This window comes from Panthera uncia, chromosome A2 (genome assembly GCF_023721935.1).
Source record: "Panthera uncia isolate 11264 chromosome A2, Puncia_PCG_1.0, whole genome shotgun sequence".
Taxonomy (NCBI): domain Eukaryota; kingdom Metazoa; phylum Chordata; class Mammalia; order Carnivora; family Felidae; genus Panthera; species Panthera uncia.
Window position 1 is genome coordinate 96,090,498 of NC_064816.1, and position 15,874 is coordinate 96,106,371.

Below are 15,874 nucleotides of genomic sequence, written 5' to 3' on the forward strand. Positions count from 1 at the left end.
GGTGACAATGGTTGATATCAGATCTTCCTGAAAGTCAGGTTTTTGAGAAAGGTACATGTGTGTACATTTCTCTGTGTCATGTGCTGGAATGGAATGGGGCAAACTGAGGAGGGAAGAGATGGTCAAGGGGCTTTGGGGTCCTATAGCACAAAACAGATATTTTACTATCTTGTAAAGGAGGGTTGAAAGTAGGGCAAGTGATGCAGAGCCTTCCTCAGAATGATGTCACAGGCTTAGACAGGAAATTCAGAGGCCCATTTCTCTCTTTAAGAAGTAGTTTGATTAATTTTGGAGTTTTAGAGGGATTAATAAACACTTTTTTATTACCTGAATTTGGAACCAACTGAGAAGTGGACACACAGGAATAAGGAAGAGGTTGAAATTGTTTATTCCTGATAAAAGCTGAATTGAAGAACGCAACTTAGTTATATGACAGCTAACGCTCTGCCCCTGAGATAGGCACATGTATGCGTCTGGGTTGCTAGCACATGTGGGTATTGGTAGACCTTCCTTGGAGGGGCAGAGCCCATCCTTCTGAAAGTACTATAGGATGATGAAAAACACAAGTATCCTGAGGGAAGGCTGGCTTCTAAAGAGTAGGTGTTAGTTGCTGGGCCAATTGTTCCCATTCTTCTTCCAAGTTGACCAATCAGATACATCACTATCCTCATCTAGGACAGATGAAGGAGTGGAGAGGCCAGGAAAATTCCTCCACTTGGACACATGAGACTAAAGAGAGAGATCTACTCCCAAGTTTATGCACAACAATTAAGCATCCATTAAACATACTCATTATCCATTTCTTTCTTCTTTCCATGTTCTAAAATAGTTTTTCTACATGACACGGTAGTGACCTGGCCAGCTGAGGGTATGATAATGTTATTGAAGTAAGATATAATTTTTTCCCCTAAGGAGGTTATGATTTTTAACAGATAAAATTGAAAAATACCGATATAACAAATAGAATTATTTCTTAGAACCTTACTGAACAATTGTGCGAATAATCAATTTATTGCCTCTCAGCTCTAATTTTATATTTCATCTTCTGTTCTGTAACAATATTTCTCCCTTGCTAGTTGACATGATGTCAAGCTTTGTCAGAAGAGAGTCCCAGAGGGACACTGGATAAGAAAGGAATTTTTCTCTTTCCTGCAGCTGGGTGCTCTTCTAAGCAGGTTTTTGTAGTAGATACATTTCTACAGCTCCAGACTCCAGCAGCAGCCCATGGCCAGCAGCACATGGAATTTCCCTGTGGGCATCTTCTCCTAACATCTCTCTGGGAGGCTTTACCAGAGAGCACTAATAGCCTGACAACTCCCAGGGAATGACTTTTCCCCACATGCCCTCAGAATACAGCCTCAGGGGACTTCCCTGCCATCCAGTGAACCTTAACTGTGTTCTCACCAATGATCTCTGGATCCCTGGTGGGAACCTCGTCCAGATTTGTCTTTCTCTTGGATTCTGTATCTCACCCACAGGGGCAGTAGTATCTCTAGTAAACTGTTCTTTCTCTTTACTCTTTATTAGCCAATTCTCTGTTTCTTCAATCTCCTGTTCTAGTTAACAATTCTTTATAATTTTTTATAGTTAAGACTTTATATTAAACTTTGCCTATTCAAATTACTCTATGGTTTCTATCTCTGGATTAGACCCTGAGTGATATAACTATTAAATAGTAATTTTAACAGTGTGCTTCAGAGCATGATAATTATGAAGAACATCACCTTTTAATATTTGACAAGCAGGTCATTTTCCACAATTATTTCTCAACCCTGAGAAAGAGAATTCAAAGCAATCTTTTCCATATGTATTATATGTTAAACCATTTAAGTCTATGAAAATGAAGCATTTCTCTAAACTCTCAAAAGGTTTTGAGTATGAGATGAAAATATGATTTGATAATGTCACTAATTTTCAAATGCTTAAGTAAAAGAGTTTCTGAAAGATGCTACATCTATGTCATTAAAAGCAGTGACAAGGATTCAATTTTAATCTGCTTGAAAAATTGCCTGAACAGCTAAAAATGGCTTATCTCAAATGCTTACTCTCACCTTGAGAATCTTTGCATATTTGTGGCTGAAAACCTTAGCAAAAGCAGGATTAGGCACTGGTGGTAACTGAGACTCTCCAGAACATCCAAATGTTATTGGGATAAATAGCCTGACAGGTGCCTGAGTAACTTTCTTGGGGGCTGGCAGTTTCTGAAAGTTAGTTCCATTCTCAGTAAATTTGGTTCTAAGAAAGCTTAGAATAATCATGTATGACTTTCTGGATTTTATGGCTATGCCCTCAGACATTATTATAAGTTCCCAAAAAAGGACACATATTTAAACAGTATTTTTATTGAGAGACAAAGCTGACCAAGACCATAATTTGATGTTATCCTTGTGAATGGTAGCAAGTCCTGAGTTCTGGATTCTAGGCTTAACCCTATAACAAACTGGTCTTTGGCTGGTTATTTGAGTCTCCCCAGGCCTTATCTACATACACATGTTAAGGGAAGGGACTGACTGATCAGATTTCTGCCAGTATTAAAGTTCTATGACTGAAGCAAAGAGCTCTCTTTAAGTTCTTCGCATGCCTTGAATTTAGAGCCTTCTTTTTTATTCATATTTTCTCATGAGTCTTTGATCCTTCCACAGTTAGTTTTCAAACACATGACTAACAACACACACACTGAAAAGTCACTAATGGACTGTTGGCCTAGTGAGTGGCCTGACCATCTTTTCTTTTGGTTCTTCTAATTTCTCTGACCGTAGTAATCCCCTCCTTCTATGTCTGATCATCCATGTAGCATTTATCTGCAGGCATATGCCTTTTGCCTCATCATCATTCACTTTCTTTTTTATTTTATTTGAGCACAGCTGACACACAATGTTACATTAGTTTCAGTTGTACAACCTGGTGATTTGAGAATATATAATTTGCTTTCCATGTGCAAAGTCCTGTCTTCCCAAATCCAACCTTTTTCCTTTATGCTACTGAACAGATTGTTCTCTGCATAGCATGTACTTTATATGATGATTACTACATACCCTTTTACTAAAGATGAATAAAAACAAAAAGTTAAAACCAAATCTATCTTTCTGAGATGCTTTCCCTAAGGACAAGTAGAATTAAAAAAAGACTGGCAATAGTCTTATCTGGGGCACCTGAGTGGCCCAGTCAGTTAAGCATCTGACTTTGACTCAGGTCATGATCTCATGGTTCATGAGCTTGAGCCCCACATTGGGTGAACTTAACCCCCACCCTTGGGGTGAGCTCAAGCCCTGCTTCGGGCTCCATGCTGTCAGTGTGGGATTCTCTCTCCCACTCTCCTTGTTCCTTATTCACTTGTCCTGTCTCTCAAAAATAAATAAATAGATAAATAAAATAATCTCTTCCAATGATTTATTTATACTTTAATTCTAAAAAGTTGAAAAACACAGAAGTGAATGAGGTGGAAAAAAAAATCCTGTCCTCTTCCCTGTGCTGTTCCCTAGGTTGTTAACAGTTCAGTGCACAATCTCAGAATCTTTTGATAGAATCTTTTTAGTGTATCCTGCAACATCTGAAAATACTCAGGTACATCTCATTACCAGGAAGATAAAGACAACACTCTTACCAACAATTAACACATGCAGAATGCAGAGCAAAGAGGTACAAAGTAGTTATTCATTATTTCTCAAGATGTTGTGTGATGGACATTTGGAAGGCCCTTCTTACTCCAGTTTCCTTCCCACTCCTCTCCCTCCTCCAGGTCCCCCACTGTCTTTCCCAGCCTGAGGAGGGACATTCTCCTGAGACAGGCTTCTGGCTTTCTCTTGGAAGGTCCCTGGGAATGAGGTGTACACATTTGTGCAAATGTTTTCCGGCTAAATATCTAGAAAGAGAACTGTTTTTTTTTTAATGTTCTCTTCTTTATTTTGAGAGAGAGAGAGAGAGACTGACTAAGCAGGGGAGGGGCAGAGAGAGAGACAGACAGAAAATCCCAAGCAGGCTCCACACTCCCAGCAGGAGCCCCATGGGGGGCTCGAATTCATGAACCATGAGATCATGACCTGACCCCAAATCAAGTGTTGGAGGCGTAACTGACTGAGCCACCCAGGCACGCCAAAAACTATTGGTTTAAATGATACACACACTAAAATTTTTAGTTGCTACTGCCCACTTGCCCTGAAAACATGGTTGCACCAATTCATACCCTCCTCAATAGCTTGTGGGAATTTTGTCTCATTATGATCTTACCAATTCAGGTTCTTTTCTTCCTTTTTCTTTTTTAACTCAAAATTGTTTAAGCTTAAAATGTATTTATGCCAGAACTTGAGTTAGAATTTTATTTGTCTGGCTTACATAGAAGCAAACTCACCTCTATTTTCATTAAAAACATTAAACATTACTGGGGCATCTGGGTGGCTCAGTCAGTTAAGTGTCTGACTCTTGATCTTAGCTCAGGTCATGACTTCATGGCATCCTCTGGGCTGACAGTGGGAAGCCTGGTTGGGATTCTCTCTCTCGCTCTCCACCCCTCCCCCGCTCACTCTTGTTCTCTCTTTTAAAATAAGTAAACTTAAAAAACCACATTAATCATTACAAAAATACGTAGAATCATGGGAATGGGGGCACAGGTTTCCTTCTGCTTCAGGCTGTGCTATGGCCCAGTACAACCCCAGGGGCTGTGGGAACATCCAGCCCTCCATGAGTTGGAAATTGTTAAAAATAACAACAAAACAACTTAAGAATAACTCATTTATCTCACAGCTTATCACTTACAGGTATGTAATTGACAGATACATTTATGTGTCTGAAATAACCATCATTCCACAGATATTATAACAGCTAATGGAAAGATTATTAACAGACTAGTTAAGTGTTGGTACTAAGCAGCAATTTCAAAGCTGAGGACACTTTCTGGAGTGGCATGGCCCCCAGGAAATATGCCTTAAGTTAAAAAAAATACATAAACCACCCCCCCCCCAAAAAAAAAAACAGCGTGCAGAAAGAAGTGCACAAGTGTCACTTATTTGTGTTAAAATTGTGAAGCTGTTCTGAATGTCTGTGTCCTCCCCTACGCAATTCTGGGCTGAAGCCCTAACCGCTAGTGTGGCTGCTGGAGACGGGGCCTCTAAGGATGTCATGGAGGTTAAGTGAGGTCAGAAAGGTGGGACCCTGCCCTGATAGGATTAGTGTTTTTCTAAGGGACTCCAGAAAGCCCACTTGCTCTCCCTCCCTCCCTCTGCAGGTACAATGAGGAAAGGCCATGTGAGGACACAGCAAGAAGGTAGCTGGCAGTCTATAAGGCAGGAAGCAGGAACTCACCAGAAACCAACACTGCCAGAAACTTGATCTCAACTTCCAGCCTCCAGAACTGAGAGAATTTATTTCTGTTGGTTAAGCCACCCTGTGGTGTTTTGTTATGGCAGACTAACAGAACAGCTGTTTTTACAACGATGCTTATATATGCAGACTGTTTCTAGAATTTTCAAAAACGGGGCAGGGGCAGCAGGGAGGGAACTGACGGTGCACCATAGATCCCTGTGTACCTGCTCATTTTTGTATACTTCATGTGATGGTCTGACATGTTTAAAAGTTCTCATATTCCTCCTTTCAGAACAGAGCCTAAATCTCCTCCCCTTGAGGGTGGGCTGGAGGTGGGGATATGCTGCCTTTTTTTTTTTTTTAAAAAAGAAAGGGTGGGTAAGAAAGGGGGGGGGGGGGGGGGGGGGGGGCAGAAAGAGAGAGAGAGAGAGAGAATATGAATCCCAAGCAGGCTCCACTCTCAACGTGGAGTCCTCCCTGGGCTTGGTCCCACAACCCTGGAATCATGACATGAGCTGAAATCAAGAGTCCCACACCCAACCAACTAAGCCACCCAGGCCCCCTGGGATGTTCTTCTAAGGAACAGAATATGCAGGAAGTGATGGTGCAAGACTTCTGGGGGAAGGTCGTAAAAGACACATGGCTTCCACGTCCAGAGATGCAAAGCAGCTCCAGAGGTCCCATAGAGAGGCTCATATGGTGAGGAGCTGAGGCCTCCCACCAGCAGCACCCGCAGCCCCCAAGGTGCCAGCATGAACCAGCTCCTCCACCTGGGTCCAGCCTTCAGAAGACACAGCCTCAGCTGACAGCATGACCGAGTTCTCATGACAGATGTGGGGCCAGGACGTCCCAGCTTCTAAATTAAGTAATTAAGTTCTAAATTCTCACCCACAGAAACCATGAGATCACGGACATTTATTGTTTTGCCACTAAGTTGTGGGGTAACTAAAGGTAGCGATAGGGATATATTTAACCAACAAAGTGAAAGATCTATACAATATAAGCTATAAGACTTGATGGAAAAAAAGACACAAAAACATAGAAAGCTATCCCATGTTTATGAGTTTGCAGAATACTATTAAATGTCCATACTTCCTAAAGCCATATATAGATTCAATACAATCCCCATCAACGTTCCAATGGGATTATTCACAGAAAAGATAAAACAATCCTAAAATGTGTGTGGAATGACAAAAGACCCCAAATAGTCAAGGTAATCATGAGGGAAAAAAAAAAAAAAAAAACAACAGAGGCATCACATTTCCTGACTTCAAACTGCTGCAAAGCTTCATTAATTCAAACAGTATGGTACTAGCATAAAAAAGATACACAGAACAATGTAACAGAATAGATAATTCACAAATATTTGTCAACTAATATTTGACAAGGGAGCCAAGAACACTTAATGGGTAAAGAATAGTCTCTTCCACAAATGGTGCCAGGAAAACTGGATAACTACATGCAGAAAAATGCAATCGGTCCAATATCTCACATCATTCACAAAAATTAACTTGAAACAGATTAAACATAAGACCTGATACCATAAAACTCCTAGAAGAAAATTAGGGAAGAAGTTCCTTGACACTGGTCTTGGCAATCAACTTTTAGATGTAACACCCAAAGCACAGGAAATCAAAGCATAAATCGACAAATGTGATTATATTAAAGGTTCTGCAGAACGAAAGAATAAAAATATTAAAAAGGTAGCCTATGGAATGGGAGAAAATATTTGCAAATTGTGTATCAGATAAAGCATCAATGTCCAAGATATATAAAGAACTAACTCATACAACTCGGTAACAAAAATCAACAATCCTATTACAAAAATAATGGGCAGAGGAACTAAGTATTCTTTTTCTAAAGAATACATCCAAATGGCCAGCAGATACATGAAAAGATGCTCAACATCATTAGTCATAAGAGGAATGCAAATCAAATTCACAAGGAGATTTACCTCACACCTGTTAGAATGGTTATCATCAAGAAAATAAGAGATATTAGGGGATAGTGAGGATGTGGAGAAGGAGAAAGCATTGTACACTGTTGATGGGAATGTAAATTGTTGTAGCCACTGTGAGAAACAGCATGGAAGTTTCTGAAAAAATTAAATATAGGAATACCACGTGATCCATCAATTCTACATCTGGATATGTATCCACAGGAAAAGAAAACAGAACACTGAAGAAAGATCTGCACTCCATGTTCTTTGTAACAGTATTCATAGTAGCCAAGATATGGAAACAAACAACATTTAAACAACTTAAATGTTTGTCAATGGATGAATGGATAAAGATGTAGTGTGTGTGTGTGTGTGTGTGTGTGTGTATTCCATTCCACACAATGGAATATTATTCAGCCATGAGAAAGAAGAAAATCCTGCCATTTGTGACAACATGAATGGACCCTGAGCGCATTATGCTGTGACACCAGTAAGAAAAAGACAAATACTGTATGGTATCACTTATATGTGAATTCTAAAAAAATCAAACACATTAAAACAGAGAGTAGAATGGTGGTTACCAGGGCCAGTGGGTGGGAGAACTGGGAGATGCTGGTAAGTGTGCAAACTTGCCAGGAGTAGATGAAGAAGTCTGGGATCTAATGCAGTGTGATGATTATGGTCAACAATACTCGATTATAAACTTTAAAGTTGCTAAGAGACTAGATCTTAACTGTTCCCACCACAGAAATGATAATTATGTAATGTGATAGAGGTGTTAGCTGATACCACAGTGGTAATTATGTTGCAATATATAAAGGTATCAAATGGGCATATTGTAAGACTTAAACTTATACTATGTTATGTGTCAATTATATCTCAAAAGTAAATTAAAAAAATAAAAAAGAAGCAGCAACAACAGAAAAAGGGCGTTTTTTCCTCACACTAGGATGGATTTGGGGTGAAGGAAGACAGGAATTTTTTTTCAATTTTTGTTTTCTCCAAACACTAACACATTGAAAAGATCTAGAAATCTGTGATATAGATTAGTAAATACGTACCAAAATAGAATTCTTTCAGAACTTTGCAGGCTTTGCTCTACTGTCATTGTTTCCACTTTTTAAAGTTTATTTATTTATTTTGAGAGAGAAAGAGCACAAGCGGTGCAGGGAAGAGAGAGAGGGCAAGAGAGAGAATCCCAAGTAGGCTCTGCACTGACAATGTGGAGCCCGATGTAGGGATTGAACTCACAAACCATGAGATCATGACCTGAACCCAAGTCCAGAGCTGGTCGCTTAACCAACTGAGCCACCCAGGTGCCCCTAGTTTCCAATTTTTGCTTGTTGAGAAATCTGAGACCATTCTGATTTTTGACCCTTGGGAATACTGAAAAGAAAGAGGATGTTTAAAAGCAACGGATGCAGATTCTGAAGGTAATTTACAAAGAAGAATTTCAAGCATATATTGAACAATGGTAGCATAAGCCACTCCTTTGAAAGAAAGCAACTTTCAAAGTCATTCATTAGATGGATAAACCATGATTCAGTGTATTTCCTCTTCTGACTGCAATATCCTTAGGCCCACTGATGATTTCCTGAGTTTCAAACAAGAAGATGTGAGGAGAAAGGTTTGGAACCACGCTGTGATATTTATCACAAGCCGGAAAAGAATTGAATTCGTGAAATAAGACCTACAAATATAATTTTGATTTTTACAAATGTGCTTTTTTATCTCTTGCACATATCATTACATCTTTCAAGCCGAGATCAAATGCTACATATTTGCTTTGTTTTTCAGGTAACCCCTACTAAGTGCCAAAGTATCTTCCTGGTACTGATGATCCAACAGAAAGTAGGATATAAAGGCTCTCTCTCCTCTCAGAACTTATTTCTTCCTTTATCTGTATTTCTCTAATGGCACTCATTACATTTTTGCCATTCGTGAACGTTTCATTCCACTATATGGTGAGATGTTTGATGCTAGCCTCATTTTACAATTTATCATTATTTCTCTACAGCGCTTATCTCAGTGCTTAACAGTTGCAAATGGTCAATGAATGTGTTGAATCAATGAATGAGTGAATTCACAGCATGCTTTGTTAGAGTAATCCAACAATTTTCTCTCCTACTAAATTGGTAGAAATATCCTCAATAATTATGTCCTCTACAGGTGTGCTGTTTTGAAGGGGCACATGCACCCCAATGTTTATAGCAGCGCTATCGACAATAGCCAAAGCATGGAAAGAGCCCAAATGTTCATCGATGGATGAATGGATAAAGAAGATGTGGTATATATATACAATGGAGTACTACTTGACAATCAAAAAGAATGAAATCTTGCCATTTGCAACTACGTATATGGAAAGAGAGGGTATTATGCTAAGCGAAATTAGAGAAAGACAAATATCGTATGACTTCACTCATATGAGGACTTTAAGACACAGAACAGAGGAACACCAGGGAAGGGAGGCAAAAATAATATAAAAACAGGGAGGGGGACAAAACATAAGAGACTATTAAATATGGAGAAAAAACAGAGCGTTACTGGATGGGTTGTGGGAGGGGGGATGGGCTAAATGGGTAAGGGGCACTAAGGAATCTACTCCTGAAATCATTGTTACACTATATGCTAACTTGGAAGAAAATTAAAAAATAATAATAATTATGTCCTGGAGTCATATTAAGAAGTTGGCACTAAAGCAACCATTAAAATGGAATGACATCACAAAGTTAGCATTAAAATTCTTTCCTTGGAATTACAGAGTACACTTTATAGCTTAATATTTGTGAATTGTGTTAGTGCAAAAAGACTATAAATGCAGAATAATGTATTTATCCAAAGGGTTTAATATTTATTTAAAATACATTATCACTACTGGGAAAGAATATCATTTTAGAATATTGCTATAGAGAAAGTTTTTAAAATGCTCTAAGTATATCTTTATAATTGATAATGCCTAGATGAAGGAAAGCTTTGAAATCATCTCCTACTTTGATCAGCTTTATAAAGTGTTTTTCATCTTTTGTGGTAACAAACTCTAAAGGTAAGTATTTTGAAGAATTGAAAGTTACCTCCTCAAACTTAGGACACTAAGGAAAAGTACAGAAAATCTGCTGATAGTGAGTTCTACACAGGGACATTCTCTTCCACATAGTTATTACTTTAGAGAGGCTTATTGTGCTCTTTTTTGCTTTCTTTTTTTCTATATATAATGCCCAATAACTGTATTTTCATCTTCTTTTATGTCCAAAACTATATAACTTTTGGATAGTCTATTTTAGGTAATATATCTTGAGTGAGATCTTGAAAATAAACTTCAAATTACTCAGCAGCCCACCCTTCCCATGGTTTCCTATAGTGGATATTTCATGGAACTTTTAATTTTGCTAAATATTACTAAGTTTTTAAGGGGTAGAGCCAGAAAAGCCATTATTGCAATTTCATGATTTTTATGAAATCTGATTTTTTTTTTACCTGATTACCACAGCTTCTCACATACTTAAGTACCTTGCTCTTTCTTCCTGGAATTGAGATGTTTGTTAGAACAAGAATATTCTCAGGTCATACACATCACTTAGCTTTCAGTTTGCCAGACTGTTATCTGAAGGGAAAGCTGAGGTTGATGGAGCTACAATAGGCTTTATCTGATTTTTCCATTATGAAATGCACCAAATACAGAAAGATTTAGAAAATTCTTCTATATTACCTGATTTACTCTGCAACCAGTTATGCCAGTGCTGAAAATCCCTATGTTTCCCAGGACTCACTCATGACTTTGCCCACTATTTTATGAAGGGTTCCTGCAAACTCAGAAAAGCTGAAGCTAACAGTTGTGATAAACCATGTCTTCTCTTTTCCTGACAGCCTCATTTAATAGAGTCAACAGTTCCCTTTCCTTTTCCAGCTAGGTTTGAACTTACTACTCAAGTTTTACAAAGTAAACAGTCTAAAAGCTATGCTGTATTTAATGCTTCTAAACTCAGCATGGGCTGCTTTTGGCTCTTAAGGGAAGATCAAAGCAGAAAAAAAAATGAGTTCCCTGTTGAGAACTGGAAAGGGTCTGACATTTTACCCTACTTGCAAGCTAATGAGTTAGCCTGATGCAATTTTATGGATGCTAGAAGACAGGAAATTCTTAAATCAGAAACAAAAGACAGTTTATTACTCACAGCCATTAACAGTAGCCATCAGCTATCAACATTTTTCTCAGTTAGTTGTCAGAGATTCAATTTCATCAAGGGATTGCAAAGAGGAGCAAATGGAAGCTGCACATATTATAGGTTGTGTTATAGAAGAACCCTGAGATTAGGGAACCTGCAATTTTATTTAATGAACAGTAAGCATGTCTGCCCTTTGCTCCAGGAGAAAGCACTATTTTTGTATTCTAAGGCTTTATGCTATTGAAATATCCACCAATAGATAGTCTAGGACAAAGAACAGTGTTTTTCTGAGATGTGCTGAAACTTAAGTGACTTACAGAGAACTGTCTTTCAACATTCCCATAGTTGATATGCTAAATGTTCCTCCTCTCCTCGCTGTCTCCTGCTCTTTCCCTGCTAATTGCATCAGGTTCTTATTTCATAGACTCAAAGTCTTTTCTTACCTTTCTGATATTTCTTCGTTCTACAGTTTGTTTCATCCAAGTTGGTTTATTTTCATTTATTATTTTGTGTTATTTATGATCTTTATCTTCTATGCTTGGGACTCTCCTTGGCCACATACACATAACTAAGAATAGGAGAATACATAGTGTATTGAAAGCTTTGAACATATGGCTAGGGCTTGTTGACTGTGGGCTCAATTGGTGAGTGATCTGGTTCCATCTAGAAGGAACACTTGATGTCAGTATGTTTAGGTCTTTGCTCTAGGCTGATCAGTTTCTCTAGATAAATTTCTTTCAATCTTCTGCTTGGATGGTAAAGAACTGGCTTTCAGGGCTCTGGGAATTCAGTGGTGGAAGCACCATGGGATTCTTAGCATTTATGCATACCTTAACAGTCTCCTTGTTTAAGTGAACTACTCCTTAAATCACACTCTTCTAATTCCAAATAAGGTTGAGAATATGTCCTTGTATTTAGTGGCAGTGTATTTTGTCATCTATGGGCTTCATGTTATTTTTTTAATGTGTGTCCATTTTATTATCAAGTTATCTTCTTTTTGGATGTTATTTCTGTGTTCCTATTCCTAATCCCAATCATATGTCAGTTGCATGTGTGATGAGTATCTTCCTCCAGACTATAGGTTTTCTTGTCCTTGCTTTCTGCCTCTGTTGAGAATTTTCCTCAGTTTATAGCTTTTCATGACTCCTAGCTTTTTGTAGTCTGGTCTTTGTTCCACCACTCTACCAATGTGAGTTCAAAGTCTAGTCCCCAGCACTACTCCCATCTCCACTGCTTTTCCTAGGTTCTGTGATCCTGGAGGTCAACCTGGTGTCCTTCCTTTTTTTGTTCTTGTTTTCAAGAGATTTTAAAAACAGCCTCCCAAGTTCTTCCATTTATTTCCCATAATATTCTATCCATATTCTTGCATTTCTGGATGCTTGGTAGCCAAAGTGCAAAGTAATCCCTAGTCTACTTTGTTGCCAGAAATAACAGGTCTAAAATGAATTTATTTTTGTTTTTCTAAACATTCTAACTATGCTGGTTGGATTTTTATAGAAATATATTTCTTTTTGCCAGGAGTTTGAAATGTAGAATTGAGTTTCTACACTGGGTTGTATAGAATTTTTAGAAATTGTAGAGAGAAGAATGCCTTAGCTATCTTTATTCCTAATTTTAAGGGAATCTACACATCTTTATAGTATGGTTAATTAGAGCTAGACCTTTAATGTTTTAGTTAGAGGGTAATCTTGATAAAATTGGTGGGTAAAGTTAATTTTAAGTGAACATACTTTTTACAATAATATTTTAACCAATGTTTTTCATGATAGATGTCTTTAGCCTCATGGTTACAAATTGACTGTCTTTGAAAATACTAAAACAAACCTTTCTATATTATAGAGAAGCACTTTGCTTTCCCAAGACAACAGTCTAAGACAGAAACTCAAATTGTACTTAATGTTCATGACAATTGGTATATACAGGTTTCTAAACTTTTTCCTTTTCTAACGAGATGCATTAACTGCCTGATATGTCTTCTCAAAGCCCTGTGTCACATTTCTCATTCCTTCAAGAGACTCCCCATTAAAGTCCTTCACACAGTTCTATTTTCTAGCTAAAGTTGATTTAACAAATATTAGGCTTATAGTTACATATTTCTATAGGAGAAATAGGGACATTAAACATTTTTTTAAAAGGGACTCCTTCCAGAGGGAAGAAAGCCTACACAACTAGAGGTAAAAATGCTAAGGCAGCAATAAGCTTAAATGGTAAAAGCTCTGAGAAATTACAAGATCAGGAAAGTCATTTAAACAAATCTTACTTCAATTGCTTTCAGACATTTATCTCAGTGAATTATTAAAGGCAAAGAAGAATGCCACCATAATTCTAAAATCTTATTTAGTTACATTTGACAAATAGGGTAGCATTCTCATCCCATAAATCATTTTTTTCTATAACTGGAGAAATTTTACCCTCAACAATGGTCCCCAAGTTCCTTCAGTTGGCCTACAGCCAATGCAATGCAGAAGGGCACACACAAAAGTTTAGTGTGTCGTTGCTATACCCCATAGCACAGTGATTGGTGTAAATGGTGGAAATTTAACAGCAGTGGCTGAAGGCTAGAAAAGGCTAAAAAAGACCAGAAAAGACCTACTTTTTCATGACTCTCAAAATTTTGCAACCTATAAAAAAGATACGGTGTATCTGTACACACACACACACACACACACACACACACACACACACTGAAATATCAACCAGGAAAAAAATGATATTTTGCCATTTGTAACAACATGGAGGTGCCTAGAGAGTATAACACTAAATTAAATAGGTCAGTCATACAAAGACAAATATGATATGATTTAATTCATGTGGAATTTAAGATACAAAGCAAATGAAGGAGAATAAAAGAGACAAAAACCACCAGATTCTTAAATACAGAGAACAAATTACTGGTTGCCAGTCAGGAGCTAGGTGGGGGAATAGGGGAATCCCTCATATAAAAGTACACTTAACTTGATGAGCACTGAGAAATGTATGGAATTATTGAGGGATTTTTTTGTATACCTGAAACTAGTATAACATACACTTCAAAAAAATTCTATTCCATTGAGGCAACAACAGAAACAAAAGAAATAAAATAGGCTAGTAAAATAAAATAGCTTAAAAACTAACATGCAGAGAAGTCATCTACTATGTATACATAATGCAGATTCCTAGGCCCCTGCCACCAGAGATTCAGAGTCAATAGATTCGGTTTAAGGTCTTAGAATATGCATTTTTGAAAATGCTCCAGGTAATTCATCTTGGAGCTTTACAATAACACAATAAAGCTTTCTTTAGGCCAAATATCTGTCGGGGAAGACTTCAAGGAAGAGGTGATGTGACTCTTAAAGGGTGATGTGGTTTTTATGTCTGAAAAGGGGATATGAGTCTTTCACACAAAAAAATGTCATGAGCCAAGGCCCGGAGGTAGAAATGGGCCCTACGAGAAGAGGCAATGAGAACGACTGTCCTAAAGCACAAAGTCTAGGGTGAGATGCACTGAGAATATTGGAAAGGTGAATGTTCAATAAATACTTGTTGGATTGTACTATTGGCTTTTGGGTAAAATTGCTAGCCACCACAAAGAGACAAGATTTGAAGTAGAAAGGTAATTTTACCTGAAAAACCTTAGTCCTGGAAGCTCCTCATCTGCAGATTCAAAGGATTAAGTGAAATTTTTTTTCTCCTCCATCCTATTCTCCATTAAAAACCATAATCTCTCTCCTTGTCTCTGTGCCTTATTTATGGAAGCATGTACTTCCTCTCTTATTGTAATTTGTGGATTCATTTAGTTTCCCTTATTAGATTCCAGACTTTTTGAGGAAAGGTCCTTAACATATTCATATTTCTGGGGGTTTTTTTTGTACTGCATTGTACAATGACATACACATAGGTGATGTTTAAAGAATCAATTAATGGCATTGTCACTTTATTAATGAGTTTATGTTATATGCCAGATACTATGCTAGGTACTTTGTGTATAATATCTCACTTAGTTTTTGTAAATCTAGTACAAAGGAGACATTGTCATTCACATATTGCAGGAAAAGACATGGAGCCTTAGAAAAATCAAGAACATAGCTATTTTCACACAGAAAGGACAGAGGCAGAAATAGATGTAGGAGTAAAAACTACCTGACTCAAAAAATGTACTTCATCACTGCTGGATGGAAGTAAGCAAGGGATTTTTCTGTTCAGTTCTGAGCTCTTGGGGAGAAGGTATGGTCTACTGGCAGGGGGAACATAGACTGTACAGTTGGAAGCTGCCTGGAATGCAGGGTGTGGCCCGCTAGACATTCTATACCTGAGTTGATGGGGTAGGGGGAGACCCAACTGCTGACAAACAGTAATATATGACAATGTAAAAAGAGAGAAAAACAAGTCCTTTGATAAGAGTTGGTCTAGGGTAAACAAGCACCCCAGAAAACAGGGGAAAAATCCAAACAAACAAACCCACCAGTGCCCAGGGCCCATCTGCTGAGATTCTGATTAC